At 44.7% G+C, this 18,964-nt stretch overlaps 1 protein-coding gene across 2 annotated transcripts in view; it reads right to left on the bottom strand.

The window, feature by feature from the left end:
• BACH2 (BTB domain and CNC homolog 2) overlaps nt 1–5,644 on the bottom strand; it is a 336,731-nt gene extending 331,087 nt beyond the window's left edge. For both annotated transcript variants that reach the window (XM_070418072.1, XM_070418073.1), the window contains exon 1: nt 5,468–5,644. The gene's annotated coding sequence lies outside the window, so the exon portion shown is untranslated. The remainder of the gene's footprint in view (nt 1–5,467) is intronic.
• Nucleotides 5,645–18,964: the final 13,320 nt, after the last annotated feature.

Below are 18,964 nucleotides of genomic sequence, written 5' to 3'. Positions count from 1 at the left end.
GAAGGCACACATCTCAGAACCAAAGGACAATTTATTATCAGGCTCAGGAACAAAAGAGAAGTTAACCAGGGAATAGCTGGAGAAGTGGTGATTATGAAGTCACTGGGGAAGACTGAGACATTTTGGCTGTCATTCCAATGACTACAATGAACGAGTACGTGAAATGCTTTCAGATTGGGGAGATTTATTATTTTGGAAAAAAATAGCTCAAGGAAAACAAAGGCGAAATTCCTGCCTGAATTTTGAAGCAGTGCCACTAGTAGGACAAGGTTCAATTCCCTTATTCTTTAGAAAAGAAATGGTCCTTGAAAAGGACATGGTGGTGATTCTGAGGATACTTCCAGCGTTAGGGAAGCTGAGTAGCATGCTGATGGAAAGGTTAAGTTTCCGTTTCAGGTAGACTGACATTTGAAATTAACAAGAAAGGACGGGAAAAGTAAAAGGAAAAACCTTGAATTGACAAAGAAAGAACTACTTTTCTATTAAATGTCGCCCCAGAAACCCAACCAAAAAATGAGTAATATTCTGGGCAATCTTACTGAGTTTACCAAATGCTTAGTTCACATCAGGTTTCAGTTGGGCCTTGAACAATTTGTAAATATTTACGTAAAACTTAAAGTTGGGACAGGAATAGGTCACACGCTGTCACTGGTGATCCAGGAGCAATTGTCGTCGTCCCCCAGGCCTCGGTGCTGCTTGTCCTAACACAGCTCCAGGTGTGCCCAAAGTTAGCTCCTTTTCCGGGGAAATGCCAGTTCTTGCAGCCAGCCCTGACTTCTGAGTTGCTGGTGTCTCTGATAGGGTCATGTGTCACTGGAGCTTCTTGGCTAGCCAGACAGAGAAAGGAGAGGCACAGGGAGGCAGAAGTAGTGATTGCTGTCTAAACTGCAGATTTTGACAAATCTGTTCATCTTTTATTTTCTGTTTCTTGTACATGAGGGTAGGGACTAGGTTCTCTGTATGCTATGGTCTCTACCCCACGCCCAGTCATTAATCACCTCAGGGGTAGATTGTGCATGTAGGATGACAAATATCCCTTAGACCAGTGGTTCTCAACCTTCCTAATGCCGCAACCCTTTAATACAGTTCCTCATGTTGTGGTGACCCCCAATTTCATTGTTACAAATTGAACGTAATTAAAGCATAGTGATTAATCACAAAAACAATATGTAATTATATAGGTGTTTTCCGATGGTCTTAGGCGACCTCTGTGAAAGGGTCATTGGACCCCCAAAGGGTCGCGACCCACAGGTTGAGAACTGGTCAAGAAAATACTCATTCCATTTTGATGACATTGTTTTCAACATAAAATGAGAAGGTTCCTCTTCTGCAGAACGGGCACCATGGCTACTTCACAGCATTGCTGTGAGGAGTCAATGAGTTGCATGCAGGTAAAGTTGTTGGCACTGTTTCTGGCACGTGGTGAGCATTCAATAAATCATGGCTATTATTTTAGTGGGTGTTTTCAAATGTCAAATTTTCATGGAGATCCTCAGGCATTAAATAGCCAAGGTATCCCATCTGGTCCATAACAACTAAATAGAGGGCAGATGGTTTAAAAGCAGTGAATGATTTACCTGCAGAGGACCCCATGGTGCCACCCCCGGTATTAATTTTTGGTCTTTCAACTCGTATTCTCTGTTAAAAAGAAAGCTATCAATTCCTGAGTGGGACTCAAGGTTGATTCAAGTTTTGCTTTTCTTATATCTTTCAATTTCCCCAATAGCTGTAATCATTTACTTGGTGGAGACTTACAAACCATCTACTATGTGCCAGGCCTTTAGAAAATGGCTACATACAGAAATATTAAACAATAAGATGTATTAGCCCATTAAATGTTCTCATCCAGCATTTTAAAATTTTTGATCCAATATTTTAAAAAATCAGGGGATTCCACATAAAAGTCTAGATATCCAGCTTCCCTTGGAAAAAAAATCAGACAATGTAGCAACACGAAGCCAGTATTCCCACCCATTCCTGCCTGGCAACAGTCAACAAAAAGAAGCTGGGACAGAGTATCGGTTACCTGCCACTCCACCCTATGCCCCCTCCCTCACCAGGACCAGTGAAAGATAAAAATGAAGGGCTCCATGCTCAAGAATTATCAAAGATTTCAAGAAGACAACAGCAGAAGATTAAACCCAGCATGAGGTCCTCCCGAGCAGATGAGGGGGAGGAGGGGCTCTGTGCAATGGTGCAGGTCACATGCCCATGAAGCTGGTCCTGCTTCCCACCCCCTCAGCCAAACAGGAAGGGTATTTAGTTATCTAAGTGTTGTGTCTTTCATTCAGCATCAGCCAGCATTTACAACAAGGCAGACACCGTAGCCCCTGAAATCTGAGGTACAAAAAGTAGGGCAGTGGTCCCCTGCACAGCTGAGCTGGAGAGCCACTGGGAGCTCTCTCTTCCCTGGTTAAGGCTGGATCCATACCAGGGACACGAAGTACAAGTTAATCCAAGTAAAATTAAACTGCTCCCAACAATACAGATTGATCTGAGCCCTTTTGTTGGCATCACTGGAGCCTTGATCACAAATTCACAAGCACTAATGAATAAGTCCCCTTGGCTGTGCAGACAGCGGGCCCAGAAGTGAAGGGCTGGTCTAGGAGAGCTCTGAACATGAACCTGACCATCTGGCTCTCTGTGACTCACTTTGATCACAAAATGAATTGCAACAAATTGAAGAGCACATGGCTAGAGTTAATTGTCTCATCCGTAATCTGAACCTACTTTTAAGCAGTTATTATTACCCTCTATCAGGTAGAAACATTTCCTACCATCACTGCAAAGTGCATTTTCCTGATGAACTGTAATGGATCATTAAATTCCATATCTGAATAACAATACTCTGCACTTAGGCAGTGCCTTTCATCCAGGGATTTCAAGGCAGTTTGCAAATAATTAAGCCCCTCACACAGCAGCCAGAGGTGAGGGACTTGCCTGAAGACACTGACTTAAAGGCATAATTCAATAGAAAGAATAAATGGCTTCCTCCCAGCCACTAGTAATACTGAAAAGTGAGTGGGGGAGGGGAAGGTGTCCAGATTCCCTCCCTTGCTTTCTGCCTTACTCCTTCTCCATGGCAGATCCTCACAGGCAACACACAAAGAACTGAGAAGTAACTAACAGGAGTGTTCACAATTTAGCGATGAGTTCAGACATACGCATATATGCGGAGACTGTTTCTCAATATAACCCTGGCATATACAATACGAACTGACATTTCAATCCACCTGCAGAGTCGACAGATACCAGAAGAATTAACTCAACACATTTATGATTACCAAATGGCAAACCTAAAAGCCTTCCAAAATCCAGAATGAAATTACTGCTCTACACAAATAAAGTATGCTTTAACAAAAGTACTTTATTCCATGAATGTGTCTTCCATTTCTGGGACTCCTGTTTGAATGATATTGAAGTTTCCGGAATAGCAAATAGGATGGAAGTGGGCAATCAATGCATTTTTCCCCCCAATGCATTTTTAAAACCAGAACACTAGAAGGGGAAAAAAAAAAAATCCACACACAACATCTCAGCCACTCAAAGTTCTGTGGTGATATTATAAACTCCTAAAAACTGAATTTATAATGGAAATGCTGACAGACCTTTCACTGGAGCAGTCTGAAGGCAACACTGTAATTTAGCAATCGCTCTCACAGACTAAAGACTAATTCTAACAAGATGTCATTTTGACTCCCGTTTATTATTACCTGCAAGAATGAAAAATGCCGCTTACTGGAGCGCTGCTGGAGAAGCAGGGTGGGGCAATCTCACATTTTAAGCAAGACTTTTTCTGTCTCACCAGAACAGCCCTCGCCCCCGAAGGAGCCGCAGCCTTTCCCGCTCAGCCTCTTCCATGTCAGCCGGAGCCTTCGCAGCTCGACATGCCTGTCCTACATGTTACATTTTAGCGACCGGAGAAAACCGCTATCAGTGAACATCTCTAATTTTACTCTAAACAGACAAACGCAAAATACCTCACTAGGCGTCATCTCCGCCAAGGTTCCCACTAGGCAGGAAAGGATTTTTATCTGAAGCAATTACCCGTTTTAGTTAGACGCAACAGATTACATTTACACGGAGAGCGAGGGACGGCCGCACCAGACAGAAAGTGAAAACCGAGGAGCGCCGCGTCTCGCCATCCGCGGGTCCCCGGGGAGTCTGTGGGGGCGAAGTAGCCTCGTCCCGCCCGTTTCCCAGGGGCCGCGGGTCTCCGAGCTGCGAGGAGCGCCTTCTCGGGCCACAGACTACACCATCCCGACAGCGCCGGGCTCCAACTTCCCCCAAGTTGTCAAACTCGCCCACACACGAAAGAGTGCTGGGGACACCCCGCGTATCCGCGACCCACGAAGTCAGGGGAGCGCGGCCGCTTTCACAGACACACACCCGGCCCTGCCAGCTTCCTCCCGCGGTCCGAGTTCCTGCAAATCCTCGGCCAGCCCGAGGTCACCGAGAAGCTCGCTAGAGTCCCCTCTCGTGGGCAGCCGGGGTAGTCCATGAGCGCCGCCCGCCGCCCTCTCCAGGGGCGCTCGGCGCCAGAGCACCCACCGGGTGAGACCCACGCGGCGCCTCCACACGGGGAGATGGAAAGGTGTCCCCCTGGATAAGCCCCTTTCCTTAGACTGCGCTGCTGGGACTTGTAGACTGAAGTGTGTGTGGAGAGAGAAGGGTGTGTGTGTTGCACTTTGATTTTATGCAGGATCTTGCAAGATGTCCCTCTCTGATGGCACGAGCCTCTCGGTTTGCCTGCCCAGGGACGCATTCCGATAACCTGGCCATTGGCTAGGAGGGGTTCCACCCAGCGTGCGGTCCGAGGTCTGCGCTGCGAGGCCCCAACCTGACTCTTCTCGGGACTCTAAACTTGGGCTTCGATGCCCCGCCAGTCTCAGGGGTTCCGGATACCCCGCGGCAACTGACAGCTGAGCGCAAAAGCGCAGGCGGCCGCGGTGCTCACGGAGCAGTCCCGGGCACCGACGCAGCAGGCAGGTTGGAGGCCATCCGGCCCCGCGAGGAAATCGCGGTCTGGGGGCCGGGGCGTCCGGGCCTCGCCGGGCCGGGCGCAGGGCCGTGGGTCTGACAGCTGCTCCGGCTCCCGCAGACGCGCGCCTCCCTCCAGCCCGCCCTCCCCACGCCTGACTTATTACCCTCTGCTCCTCCTCCCCCTACTGTTCCAAAACACCCGTCGACGCGAACAAAATACAATGCCGCCTCGCCCGCCGTAAACAGCCAGGCGAGGGAGCGCACGGTCGCTGCGGCGCGTCCGCCCGCTCGGCTCCCACCGCCTTCCCGTTCCTAGAAAAAGCCATAAAAGCGGCAGGGCGCTCGGCCGGCGGCTGCGCGCCCGGAGACCGCGGTTCCCTTCCTGCGCCGCTTCCCCACGCCTCCCCGCGCACCCACTGCCCCCTCAAACTTGCCCCGCCACCAGCCACCCCGCCCGGCGCCGGGGCCGGGCCCGGGGACTCACCTCGCCAGAGAACTTTGCGTCCTTTTCCGCCTCCTCTTCTCTGCGTCTTCCCAGCCCGCAGCCCCCTCCCGGCGGCCGGCGCGGTGGGCGGTTCGGGGGTCACCGAAAGCTGGAGGAGAGGACGCGCATCACATGGCAGCTGGTTCCCAGCTCCCCGAGTATGCCGGGAGGGGGGAGGGGAAGGGTCGAGGGCAGGTCGGGGGAGCGCGAGAGCCCGGCGGCCGCGGGAGTGGGCAGGCGGGCGGCGAGGGCGGCGGCGGACGCTGGCGCTGGCGCTGCTGCGATCGGAGCCCGAGCGTGCACGGTCGCGGCGGCGGCGGCTGCTGAGGCGGCGGCGGCTCGGCGCTGTTTGCTCCGCGCGCGGCTCGCGCTCTCCCCGGAACGCCCACACTCTCAATCGCTACATTGTTGACATTCGGGCGCTGACGTCACCGCTCCCCATTCACAATAACTTTACGGGAGCCGGGCAGCGCACCACCCCGGCCGCTGGGGCGCCGTACGCCTGGCGACTAGCGTAAGCCGCTCCGCGAATGGCGCTCCGAGGGCCCGGGGCGCGGGGCGCGGGGCGCGGGGCGCGGGGCGGGGGGCGCGGGGCGGGGGGCGCGGGGCGCGGGGCGGGGGCGGGGGCGGGCACGCGCGCTCCGCCGGCTCGCGGGAGGGGGCGCGCCTCACACTGCCGCCGCCGCAGCTCTCCCCGCTTTGTGTGGCCGCGCGGCCCGGAGAGCCCCCTGCTCCGGGCCCAGCTGACCATCTGGCTCCGTCCAGCCCGGCCTGGGGCTCTCGGGGGGGGGGGGGGGGGGGGCGGCCTTGAAAGGCAAGGGCTGGGGTCGTGTGGCGTGTGGTGTGGTGAGGTCTGGTGTGTGGCACGTACGAAGGGGGCAGAGCTGTGGGCACACAACACTCTAGAACGGGAGCCAGACCTCCAGACCGAGGGTTGCTGCGTGGTCTAGCGTTTCCCAGGAGGGACAAGAAAAGATGCAACACGGGCCCCCACAAAGCTGACCCTTTGGGGTGGGGATGGGGCGAAGAAGAGTAGCTCCTGGCCCAATATGGATGGGGATCTTTGGGTCCTGGTGGAGGGCGCCTCTAAGCCCCCACCCACACCAGGGTGTTAGAGGGGGAGCAAGAAGTTTCCGAGCGTCAGTGAAAAGCCCGTCTCCCCAGCTTCAGCCTCCAGCTCTACAGGGGTCCAGTCTCTCTCCTGCCTCTCGCTCTGGAGGCTGCCAGGGTGTCGCTCCTGCACTTGAAGGCCATCGTGCGGCTGTCCTGTCAGAAGAAAGCCTGATGGTGGTTAAGATTTTACAGAAAGTAATTAGGGCTTAGACTGAACGAACATTTGCAATAAAAGACGGTTGTGTTAGTATAATGCTGGTGCCTGCAAATTTACTCCGCCAAGGCCAGGAAATTATGCCACGTTTCCCTGAACACCTATAACTTGGCCCCCCTGTGTGCAGGCTGTATTCCATATTATTACGTGCGGTGCTGATTTTTAATGAATATTATAAAACTTTGACTCGCTCTACTGAGAGAAGGATCATAAATCCCCCCTGTAAAATGGGCCCTGGCATGTGCTGAGGAAGCAGTGAAGCGCTGCCCTGGGAGCCCTGTGATATCAGCCAAAGTGTTGCTCCGAACCACCTTCGTGTGAAGACAGTTTTAAAAGGCCCCATTTTGAATGTCAGTGTGGAAAGCTAAGCGATGGTGAAAAGGAAGCTGAGGGGTCAAGTTCATTTTTTTTTTAACAGCATAGCAGAGCCCCACTGGGTGATTTTCTCTGCTCACCTCTCCAGTTTTCAGGTGAGGAAAAGTCTCAGAGCTGGGTGCCCTGACTGGGAGTCTGGGGCCCTTTTTGATGGAGCACCCTGCTTCTGAGGTCCCTGTCTGGCCTCCTGACAAGGACAGAGAATACTGATGCCTGGTCTGCCCTGGTGAGGCCAGTTCTTAGAATCTGATGGATGGTGATGTTTCTGTATTCATCATTCTTGTAAGTATGTGGGTGTCAATGTGATAACTTTATGCATTTTAATAAGAACTGCTACATGTTTTTCTCTCAAGAGCCAGGCTTGAGAAGATCCCTAAGAGTGTCATGTAAATTCATTTCTTTTCAAGCAGCTGCCTGGCTGTGAGTGGAATTGGGCACATCAGCATTGGGGAAGGGGTGGGCCCGGGGGGGAGGGGGGGGTGTTGAGAGATGCTGCTGCAAGCTGACCTTGCCACCTTGTTTCTGGTCCCAAGTGGATATAACAAAGGCTATGTGGTCATTTCAGTCCACTTGCCAAAGATGCAAACCGGAGCATTTTCAGTTTGAAATCCTTAAGTATGAGATGGGACAGCAATTAGAGATGAAAAAAACCCGAATGCAACCATGATAGGTTGTATTACCTACTCATTCAAGGAGGTTGGATTAGGACTAGTTGACCTCGAAGACCACATCCAGTGCTGCAATCATGTGCCTCAGTGGCTGGGAATATGACAAAATCTTTGCCTTAGAGGAGCTTGAAGTCCAGTAGGGGGTTAATTCTTTCATTTTATTTTCAAATTTAGAAGTGGGTTATTTGAGTTAAATCCTGTAAAACACATTCAGAATGATATGAACTTAGGGTGGTAAGTCAAGTACTGGACACTGTTTTAACAGTGTGACCACAGAGAGGAGGCTGTAGTCAGCCTTAGCACCCTCATTGAGAATGTTTGCTGGCCATTCCCGGGTTTGTGGTGCTGCTCTGGACACTTCAGACATTTACAATGAGAAACAGATGCAGGTCCTTCCTTCTGTGTATTCATGGCAGTAACTTGAGTAGAGGTCAACTTATTTCCCATGCCTGCAACAGTCAACCTTCTCCGATGTACTTTTCCTGCATAATTACATGTGTTTGCTCGTCCAGAACATGGACTTCATCTGTAATACATTTCTAAGCAGGATATAATTTCCAAGACGATAACTTTGTATGATAGCATTGAAGTCCATAAACTTTCTTTTATAAATCACCTTGATTTTATAAAATAGGAAAAATTAAAATATCCTGGAAACAACAAGAGGAGGAGAGGAAGACAAAAGAAAGAAGCAAGCAGTTCTGGGGTCTTCAATTTTCTTGCTCCCCAGCATCCTGTTACAGTATCTGATGATGTAGGCAGAATAGTAGGCAGAATTTTAAATGTGGTACCTTGAGTAAGACATAGCAGGGCAGAGTTAGCAGCCAATGAGAGAGATCAGAGTGGGGTGTTTAGAGGGAGAATGCCAAAGCCAGGTGGAGCCAACATAGCGAAGGAAGTTCTGTTAAGAAGAAACTGAATTTTACTCATTGGAAGAATTCCTCAGAATTATAACTAAGGTTTATTATTTAAAACCCAGAGGTTTTGAAGTGTACCTTAGCCATTAAACCTCAGCTAGTACGGCACTGGTGACACTTGGGAGAACTGATGAAATTTGAATAATTTCAAGTGGTGGTTTGTTCAACAATTGTTGAGCCACCTCTTATGTAGCAGGTGCTGTTCTACAAGGTGGGATGCAGAATTTTTAAGTTAGTGATGACATTGGGATGAGGAGGGAGACATAGTAAGCCTCTCCTATCTATCTGTCTATCTATCTATCTATCTATCTATCTATCTATCTATCTATCTATCTATAGAGTATGGAGGTGAAGAGAGCTGTGAAAGCAAAGTAAGGAGCTCAGGAGTGACAGGGGTGTGGCTATTTTTAGATGGGGTGTTTGGGTCAGGGAAGACATCCCTGAGGAGAAGACATTGAGCAGAGATAGAAAGGAAGTTGTGGGACGAGTTCTGTAGCTATATTGGGAGAAATCTTTTTAGGTATGAAGAAAAGCAAGTGCAAAGGCCCTGGGGTAGATTAAACTTTCCATGCTCCAGGGACAGCAAAGAGGTCACTGTGTTTAATGCAGAAGAGCTAGAAGATGACTAGCAGGAAATGATGCCAGAGGGATATCCAACAGGCTTATTATATTTTAGGGGGAAATGGAAGACATTTATCTGGGTTTCTTTAGAGAAAGGACATGACCTGGCGTTGACTCCTAAAAGAGCATCCTGTGTGTACAGTGGATGGAAGTACAAGAGTGGAAGCCCAGAGACCAAGTAGAGGAATAGAAATAGACTAAAAGAGAGGTGATGGTAATTTGGACTACAATGATAACTGTAAATGAAATCTAGATATATATATTCAAAATAAATTAGACAGGACTTACTAATTCAATTGTGGGATATGAGAGAAAGAGGAGTCAAAGGAAATTATGGATTTTGGTCTGATCAGGTGATGATGGCGATTCTACTCACTGATATGAGGAGGAGCAGGTATGTGGGGAAAGCTCCAGTGTTTGGGTTTGGATATAGTAACTTTCTGATGCCATCAGACATCTAAGTGGAAAAGTTGAACAGGCAATTAGACATGGGAATCTGAACTTCAGGAGAGAGGTCCAGACTAGAGATAGAAATCCGTGTGTCATCAGCATAGAGAATCTGGGAACATGGGTAGGGAAGAGAAGAAATCTGAGGATTGAGACCTGGGGCACTCTAACGTTTAGAGGCCAGAAGATGAAGAAAAGAAGAAGAGAAAAGAGAATGTTTTGAGAAGCAGAGAGTAATTGGTTGTGCCAATGCTGCTGATGGGTCAAATAAGATGAAAACACATCACTGACTTTTAAATTTGATGTCTTTGACAGAAAGGAGTGGTAGGGACTAACCCTGCTAGAGTGGGTTTGAGAGACGGAGGGCGAGGAAGTCGAGGCAATGGGTGTAGACCGCTCTTTAGAGGAGCTTTGCTATGAAAGAGAAAATGGGGAATTAGGTAGAGGGTCCTGTGAGAAATTAGAGCTTGGTGGGAATAGTCTTGTCAAGAGGGGAAAACAATTGATGTAAAGAGGAGGGATAACTAGGGGAGTGAAGTGCTGGAGTCAGAGACTGAGCCTTATTTAAGGGGGAGGGCTGGTTCATCCCTAGCAACACGGGGGAAGTTATGGTGGGGACGGGCAGGGAGGCTGGATGGTGGTGGTGGGAAATGTGGGGTGTCCTTGTCTGAGTGATTCTGTTTTCTTAGTAGACTAAGAAGTGAGATCATCAGCTGATGGTGGAGGAGGGAAGGCTGTGGGAGAAAAGATTTCAACTAGCGCAGGGCTGTGGGGCAGCACAGAGAAAATTGAGGGTTACTACTAGAATCTAGAGGCAAGCCACTGCCAAGAAAATTTATTTCTTATTGTACAAAATCTCATGCAAGTTTTGAAAAATAATCAGGGTATTCCGTACCAAAGAGCATTGTAATTTTCCAGTGTAATTAGGCTCACGCAACGATTTTACTTCCAGCTATTACTAAATTGGGCTGGCAGCCCTTTCAACTACCTATTTCTCTTATTTGTTCCATACCTTTATCTCCCTCAAAGATCACACTAGTTCCTAAGAAGGACGTTGAAAATAGTCTTTTAACAGGAAGGATGTTCTCATATAATTATCTGTAGTGACATAGCTCAAGACCCGCTTCTACAATAAAGAATAGGTGCCACTATGATCTAAAAATTTAAATGATATAAAATCAACTAATTCTTCAACATGCATGATTGAACATCTAATGTACTGATGAGAAAACATTGGATCCTATTTTCAAAGAACTTAAAAATTTCTAGGTGGTAGGCAAAACTAATATAAATAAACCAACTGACAAACCAACAATTTTATATTTAATTCCTTTTATTAATTATTTGATGAATTGCTCATAATTAATAAGATTTAAAATTATTTACACAGAAATTATATTTATGGGAATTTATACTAATGAAAAAATTAAAAATGTACAGAAAGATTTTTTGTATAATGGCAAAAAGAAGTGAAAAAGCCTAAATGCTTTACAGTAGAAGATTACCTAAATAAATAGTGACTCATATATAAAATTGAATGACATAGCCCAGCCAGCATGGCTCAGTGGTTGAGTGTCGACCTATGAACAAGGAGGTCACGGTTGTATTTGATTCCAGGTCAGGGCACATGCCAGGTTGTGGGCTTGATCCCCAGTGGGGAGCATGCAGGAGGAAGCTGATCAATATTGATGTTTCTATCTCTCTCTTTCTCTTCCTCTCTTTAAAAAAAAATCAATAAAAATGCATGTTTTTAAAATTGAATGCCATGGATTCATCAAATATGATGTTAATGAAGTATGTATATTGGCATGTTAATGTTTTATCAGTAAATTTTTAAAATAATTTGCAGAAAAGCATGAGTCCATTTGTGGAAAATTGTCTAAGTGTGCATAGAGAAAAGTCTGAAAGGATATACACACAGTGTTAAAGTGGTTCTCTCAAGATGAAGAGCTTATGAGTGGTTTTTCTTTTTTGCTTAACTGGTTTTAAATTTTTTTTCCCTCTAATATAAATGTATTACTTCTGTAATAAAGAAAGCCAATAAAAGTTATAAAATTCAAGATGTGTGTAATTAAACTCTAATAAGAACTTAAGTGTTGTAGGTGTTAAGAGGGGAAAAAAATTTATGAGGGTTGGAACAGCCAGGAAAGGTTTCACTGAGAAGGTGAAATTTGAGTTGAATGTCAAAGCTGGGAAGGATTCAGACAGGAGGAAAAGTAGCTGGACATTCAACATGAAAGGATCCCCAGAGGCTGGACTTTGGTCTGACCGAAGCATCCATGTATTGGAGAGTTGGGCAAGAGTAAGACATGACAGCAAGAAGATAGGTCAAAAGTTGAAGGTATGGGCACCCCTGCCTGCTGGCTAGCAAGGAACACTAGTACCACAGCAAAGAAGGGCCATTGTTATGGTGATTTATTTTTTCAAAATATAAGGTTTTCCTTTTTTTCTCTTCCCATTGACCAAGTCCTGTTAGAAAACAACCATTTTTCTTCCCGTCTTCACTTTTTTTCAGACATTCCTTGAGCACACACAGACTATGTACAAGCACTCTTCCAGCCTCTGGAGACAGCATGCATGACAGGACCTTCATACTCCAGGAGCGTGGTAGGGAAGATGGACAGGTAAACAAGTCATCACAGCACACTACGGGCCCAAATAGAATGACAAAGGGCATCCAACAACTAGCCAGCCTAGGAGAGTTTGGAGATGATTTCACAGAAGAGGTGACAGCTGAGCTACATTCTGAAGGATGAGGAAGTTTTGTTAAAAGAAGAGGTTGGAAGGTCATTCTAGGTGGGAAAGTTGGAGTGGTGAAAGTGCAGGGATTATATATAGTTAGAAGAGCCAGTAACCCTAGCCAGTTTGGCTCAGTGGATAGAGCATCGGCCTAGGGACTGAAGGGTCCCAGGTTCAATTCTGGTCAAGGGCATGTACTTTGGTTGCAAGCTAGATCCCCGGCCCTGGTTGGGGCGCATAATGGAGGCAATCAGTCCATGTGTCTCTCTCACATCAGTGTTTCTTCTCTCTCTCTCCCCCTCCGTTCCACTCTTAAAAGTTAATGGAAAAATATCTTCAGGTGAGGATTAACAAACAAACAAAAACACACACACACAAAAGTAACAGCCACTAGCAGAATATGGGACTAAAAATGTTGACATGGACCAGAAATGTGACGATTAATTTTATCCATAGGGCATAATGCCCCTTGAACTTTTCCAGGAAAGTGCTCAAAATGGCAGAGAAGATAGAATGCTAATCAACTAGGATCCAGAACAGGCCCCAAATTACCTTCTCTATGCACAAAATGTGTTTGAATTCTCCTGTTCAAAATGCAACTGAACTTCTATTGTTCTCTATAATGTATATGGGTTGCTTTTACTGTAAAATCGTTTTTAATAATCTGTGACTATCAGGATTAAAAATTACTCTCCTACACTCAAAATATTTGATTAAAATTGATTCACTGCAGGAAAATGCTCTCAGTTTATTGTGTGTGCTCACAGTTCCCAGAGACACAGGAAAGACTGGCTGAATGTCCTTTCTCTTTCTCTCTCTTTCTCTCTTTCATTCATTCTTTCTTTTTTTGTAAATTATAGTGGCAGCCAGTTATCCATTTTATTCAGCAAATTGGCAAATTTTATTTTTGTATTCCCATCCCTATATCCCCTACCCTTCAGCAGCCATTGGTTGGATCTCTCCATCTATGGGTCTGTTTCTGTTTTTATTCATTTGTTTTGTGTTTTTAGATTCCACATATCAGTGGCATTTGTCTTTCTCAGACTCATCTCACTTAGCAGAGTACCAACTACGTCCATCCATGTTGCTGCACAAGGCAAGATTTCATCCTTGTTTATTTGATTGCTTATATACCACATCATCTTTATCCATTTATGTGTTATGGATATCTATCTAGTTTGCCTCCAGATCTTGATAATTACTAGTAATTCTGCAATGAACATAGGATGCATATATCTTTTCAAATTGGTGGTTTTTTTCTTTGGATAAATACTCAGAGCTGGAATTGCTGGATTGAATGGAAGCTCTATTTTTAATTTTTTGAGAAGAGTCCATACTGTTTTTCATAGTGGCTGCACTAATTTATAATCCCACCAACAGTGTATGAGGGTTCTCTTTTCTCCACATCCTTGCCAGCACTTGTTATTTGTTGATTTATTGATGGTAGCCATTCTGACAGGTGTCTCATTGTGGTTTTAATTTGCATTTCCCTGAAGATTAGTGATGTTGAGCATCTTTTTACATGTCTGTTGACCATCTGTATGTGCTCTTGGGAGAAATGTCTATTCAGTTCCTCTGCTCATTTTTTAACGGGATTGTTTGGAGCTTTTTGTGTTAAATTATATGAGTTCTTCATATATTTTGGGTATTATCCCTTTATTAGATGTATAATTTGCAAATATTTCCTCCCATTAAGTAGTTTGTCTTTTCGTTTTTGTTTATGGTTTTCTTCACTGTGCAAAAAACTGTGAACATGGATGCAAAAATTCTCAACAAAATATTAGCAAACCAGATTCAACAACACATTAAAAGTGATTATACACCGTGACCAAATGAGATTCATTCAGGGTTGCAAGAATGGTTCAACATCTGTAAATCAAAGAATGCAATGCATCACATTAACAAACTGAAGGATAAAAACCATATGGTCATCTCAATAGATGCAGACAAAGCATTTGACTAAATTTAGCATCCTTTATGATAAAAAACTCTCAACAAAATGGGTATAGAAGAAACATATCTCAATATAATAAAAGCTATATGTAAACCCACAGCGGATGTCATACTCAATGGCAAGAATCTGAAAGCCTTTTATCTAAGATCAGGGACAAGAAAAGGATGCCCATTATCACCACTTCCATTCAACGTAGTTATGGGAAATCCTAAGCCCAAGCAATCATAAGCGCATCCAAATAGGAAAGGCAGAAGTAAAACTCTCATTATTTGCAGATGACAGCTACTGTATATAGAAAACCCTAAAGACTCCACCAAAAATCTATAACTAATAAATGACTTCAGTAAAGTTGCAGGATACAGAATCAGTGTACAGAAATCTGTTGCAATAATGACTAATAAGAAAAAGAAATTAAGAAAACAGTCCCATTTACAATTGCATCAAAAAGTATGAAATGCCTAAGAATAAATTTAACCAAATAGGTGAAAAATCTCTGTACTCTAAAAAGTTTAAATTGAACAAGCTACAAATAAATGGAAGGATATAACTTGCTCATAGGTTGGGAGGATTGTTAAAATAACCCTAACTGGTTTGGCTCAGTGGAGAGCGTTGTTCTGCAGACTGACAGGTCGCGTGTTCTATTCCTGCAACATGCCCAGGTTGCGGGCTCAATCCCTAGTAGGGGGCCTACAGGAGGCAAACGATCAATGATTCTCTCTCATCATTCATGTTTCTATCTCTCTCTCCCTCTCCCTTCCTCTCTGAAATCAATAAAAATATATAAAAAATGTTGTTAAAATATCTTTACTACCTAAAATAACATGCAGATTCAATGCAATCCCTACTAAAATACCAATGGCTTTCTTCTCAGAATTAGAACAGCTAATCCTAAAATTTATATAGAACCACAAAAGACCCTGAATAGCCAAAGAAATTTTGAGAAAGAACAAGTGGAAGGTATCATGCTTTCTGATATTAAACTATGCTACAAAGGTGCAATAACCAAAACAGTATGGTACTGGCATATAAACAGATACATAGTTAAATGGAATACAATAGAGAGCTCAGAAATAGATCCTCGATTATATGGCCAACTAACTTATGACAAAGGAGGAAAGGTTGGTTATACAATGGGGTGAAGATAATAAGTGGGGTTGGCAAAACTGAAAAAAAAAAGAAATTGGATGACTTTCTTACATCATATACAAAAGTAAACCCAAAATGGATTAAATAATTAAATGTTGGATGTTAAACCACAAAGCTCCTAGAAGAAAACATAGGCAGTACACTCTTTAACGTCACTCAGCAATCTCTTTTTGGATATACTAGTATCTTCTTAAACAAGGGAAACAAAAGAAATAAATAAACAAATGGGACTACATCAAACTAAAAAGTTGGATGGCTTTTACTGATTGGTTTCCAGTTGTCAAAGAGCCATGAACAGATTTGGTTTTAGAAGAACACAGCATTAGCTATGGGAAGGGTCTTGAAGAGGATGGAGAAAATACCAGAAATCTAGAGACAAGAGCCCAAACCACGGGAGTGAGTGGGCCTGGGACCCAGAGGAGGAAGGTGGATTGAGTGATGATCAGGGCTTGGGAGTCATTTGCATGTGGGAGGTGTAAGAGAGAAAGGAAGGACCAGAAGGAAGAAGCAATCCTGGGACAGACAGACAGAGACTAAAAATCACTCTGGTAAGGGGTGATATGAAAAGGAAGGAGAGCCAAGGCTGGAGCTTTGAGGAACTGCTGTGTTGGGGGGTGGGCAAAGGGAGAGGAGTTCGTGAAGAAGATGGGAATGGACACTGGTAAATCAAGGAGAGCAAGGAAGAGGGTCCTGGAAACACATCCTATAACAAAGAAAAGTCTGGTGGGACATCAGGGAGTTCTAGACTCACTTTGGGAGTCCGAGGGGAGAATGAATGGGATAAGTGGGTCCCTGGAGGGATGGAGAAAGGTGGGGAGGTAGAAATGTAAGTGGAGGAAGAGGCTGGAGATAAGGGAATGGAGCAGAGAACAGCAGGGACACTGGATGTGGAGGAGGAAACTGGGTGAGAACCCACAATTCCAACAAGGGGTAGCCATGGGGGGCAGGAGAAAGGCAGATGTTTTGTGCTTACTGGTATTTTGAAAACTAAACATACTAGTAATTTGGGGAACAGAGTAAGGATCATCTAGATCTCCACCCTGAAAAATGAAACTTGAAAACTGGAATATAGGAAAATCAGATAAGATGATACTCAAATATTGATGCTCTGGAATGAGAGTTAGGGATGAGAGTAAGGAATTTGGGGTTGAAAGCTGGATTTTTTTTCACCTGGAACACAGGGACAGAGGTGATGAGTGTAAAGCTTAGATAAGCAATAATAATAGTAGTAGTTGTAATAACAATATTGCTTTCCTGTTCCCTGTAAAAATATAACTCTAACAATGTTACCTTGCCCCCCTCGAAGCTTATTGTGATGCCTCACCTTTTCTTAAGTAAGTCAATAACGTTTAAATCACTGTCGCTTCATTCTGCCCACCTCAAAAAGATGTGGTAGTCAATAAACTGATTGTGTTCAGCTATCATTACTTTGCTTCAGAAACATGAGAAAGTTTGGCTGTAGAAAGAAGTAATATGACAATTTTCGAATTACTGTAAAAAGAAAGCCTTGATTTTATTCTAATAAAAATATACTTGAAGTTAATTTTTTTCTCAACCCAGCTTCTGATTTTTTGAGGGGCACAGAGTTGAATTCACTAATTCTAATAGCCATTTTCCCCAAAATATATAAGACTATACTTACAGTTTCTAATCTATTAAAAAAAACAACAAATAAAGCTGTTTATGTGATATAATCACACAAGGGCATCCAACCTGAACACTGGTAACAGCTGTGTTGGTCAGCACAGCTGTCCTGTCCCCAAGAGTGCTCATCCAGCACCGCACCTGTGTGAATCACAGAGCTCTGGGCCGCGTCTGTCTCTCCATTTTCCCAAGGTGCTTCCCACATAAATCTCCCACAGCACCACACACCGAGGAGCACTGCACTGCACTGGAGGGAGTAGGTGCGTGTGGAAACCCAGCGGTTCATGCCCAGACTTGAATGGGCCTTTGCTGATTTTGCAGATGGATGAAGACATCGAGGCGCACGGTGTTTGTTCCAGTTTCACTTCAGCACCGTCTGGATTTACAGCTTTGCCCAGGTCTGTCGTCACTGCAGGCAGGATCCTGTTGGTAGGTTTCCTTCATCCTTAATGTTCTGAAGCTAGAAAGGGCGGTGTCAGGGAGGTGGGTTGGTACACCATGTGTCTCAGGATTGGTGCTGGGCCATGACCCAGGGAAGGGACCTGTATGCCCAGATCTGATGACCAGTTCTTGCTAACCAAAGCAGATGCCAAACCAGAATGCTTCTTTATGAACTGATTATAGCCACAAGTGGGTTACTTGCAGGATAGCTTACTTCCCTCTAGAGAGAGTTAATGGAACACTAAAAATTCTTTTCCCTCAAACTTTTCTTTTTCAAATTCAGTGAAAGACAAAATGTCCATTTTCATTTCTAGTCTCAACCTCTGTTACCTATAGTCTCACCTGTGGGTTTATTTCAAACATAGACAATACCTTTGAAAAATGTTATCTTGAAATAATTTCAAAATTTTGGAAAAGTTGCAAGAGTATTACACAGAACTCTCATATCACCTTCACCCAGAATCCAAATTATTAATATTTTAACATATTTGTGTCCTCTCTCCTCCCTCCCTATCTATATATCTATCTATAGATATCTATCCACACTCCTACACACTCATTATTATTATTATTATTATTTGAATATTTGAAAGCAAGTTTTCAACATGCTGCCCATTAACCCCTAAATGCATCAGAGCATATTTTCAAAGGGCAATGACACTGTCCTACAAGACCACAATGCAGCATGCAAACCAGGAAGTTAACGTTTGATATAACACTGCCATCCAATCACAGACCCTATTCAAATTTCACCAATGGTCCCGACAATATCTTTTTCCTTTCTGGTCCAAGATTCAATTCAGGATCATGGGTTATAGTATTTTCTCCTTCCATCTGGACCAGCTCCCTGCTGAGTCTCTGCAGTGCCCACCTCCAGGGGAAGAGGGTAGAAGGGGAAAGGGAAGCATGACAATACCTCTTTTGACTGTTACTTGATTCAAAGTGTTGGTACTAAATTTATTAAGCTGTTCCTTTTAGATTTGTGCAGTCTTTGTAAGTTATGTATAACAACAACAACAACCAAAAAAACAGACACGAGGTGAAAACAAGTGTTTGTACATAGTCCATAATTAATAAAGCATCCCAGGCGAATGAAGTTTCCCTCACCTCACAGGAGTTTGCAAATACTGTCCTCTTTTTAAATTTTTTATTTAATATTTATTGTTGACATTATTACAGATACCCCCCATTTTCTCACCCTTTGCCCCCCTCCATCCG

Source organism: Myotis yumanensis, unplaced genomic scaffold (genome assembly GCF_028538775.1).
Source record: "Myotis yumanensis isolate MYYU_CA2020_CCGP unplaced genomic scaffold, mMyoYum1.0.hap1 SCAF_6, whole genome shotgun sequence".
NCBI classification, from domain to species: domain Eukaryota; kingdom Metazoa; phylum Chordata; class Mammalia; order Chiroptera; family Vespertilionidae; genus Myotis; species Myotis yumanensis.
This window is presented reverse-complemented; position numbering and strand designations above follow the sequence as displayed.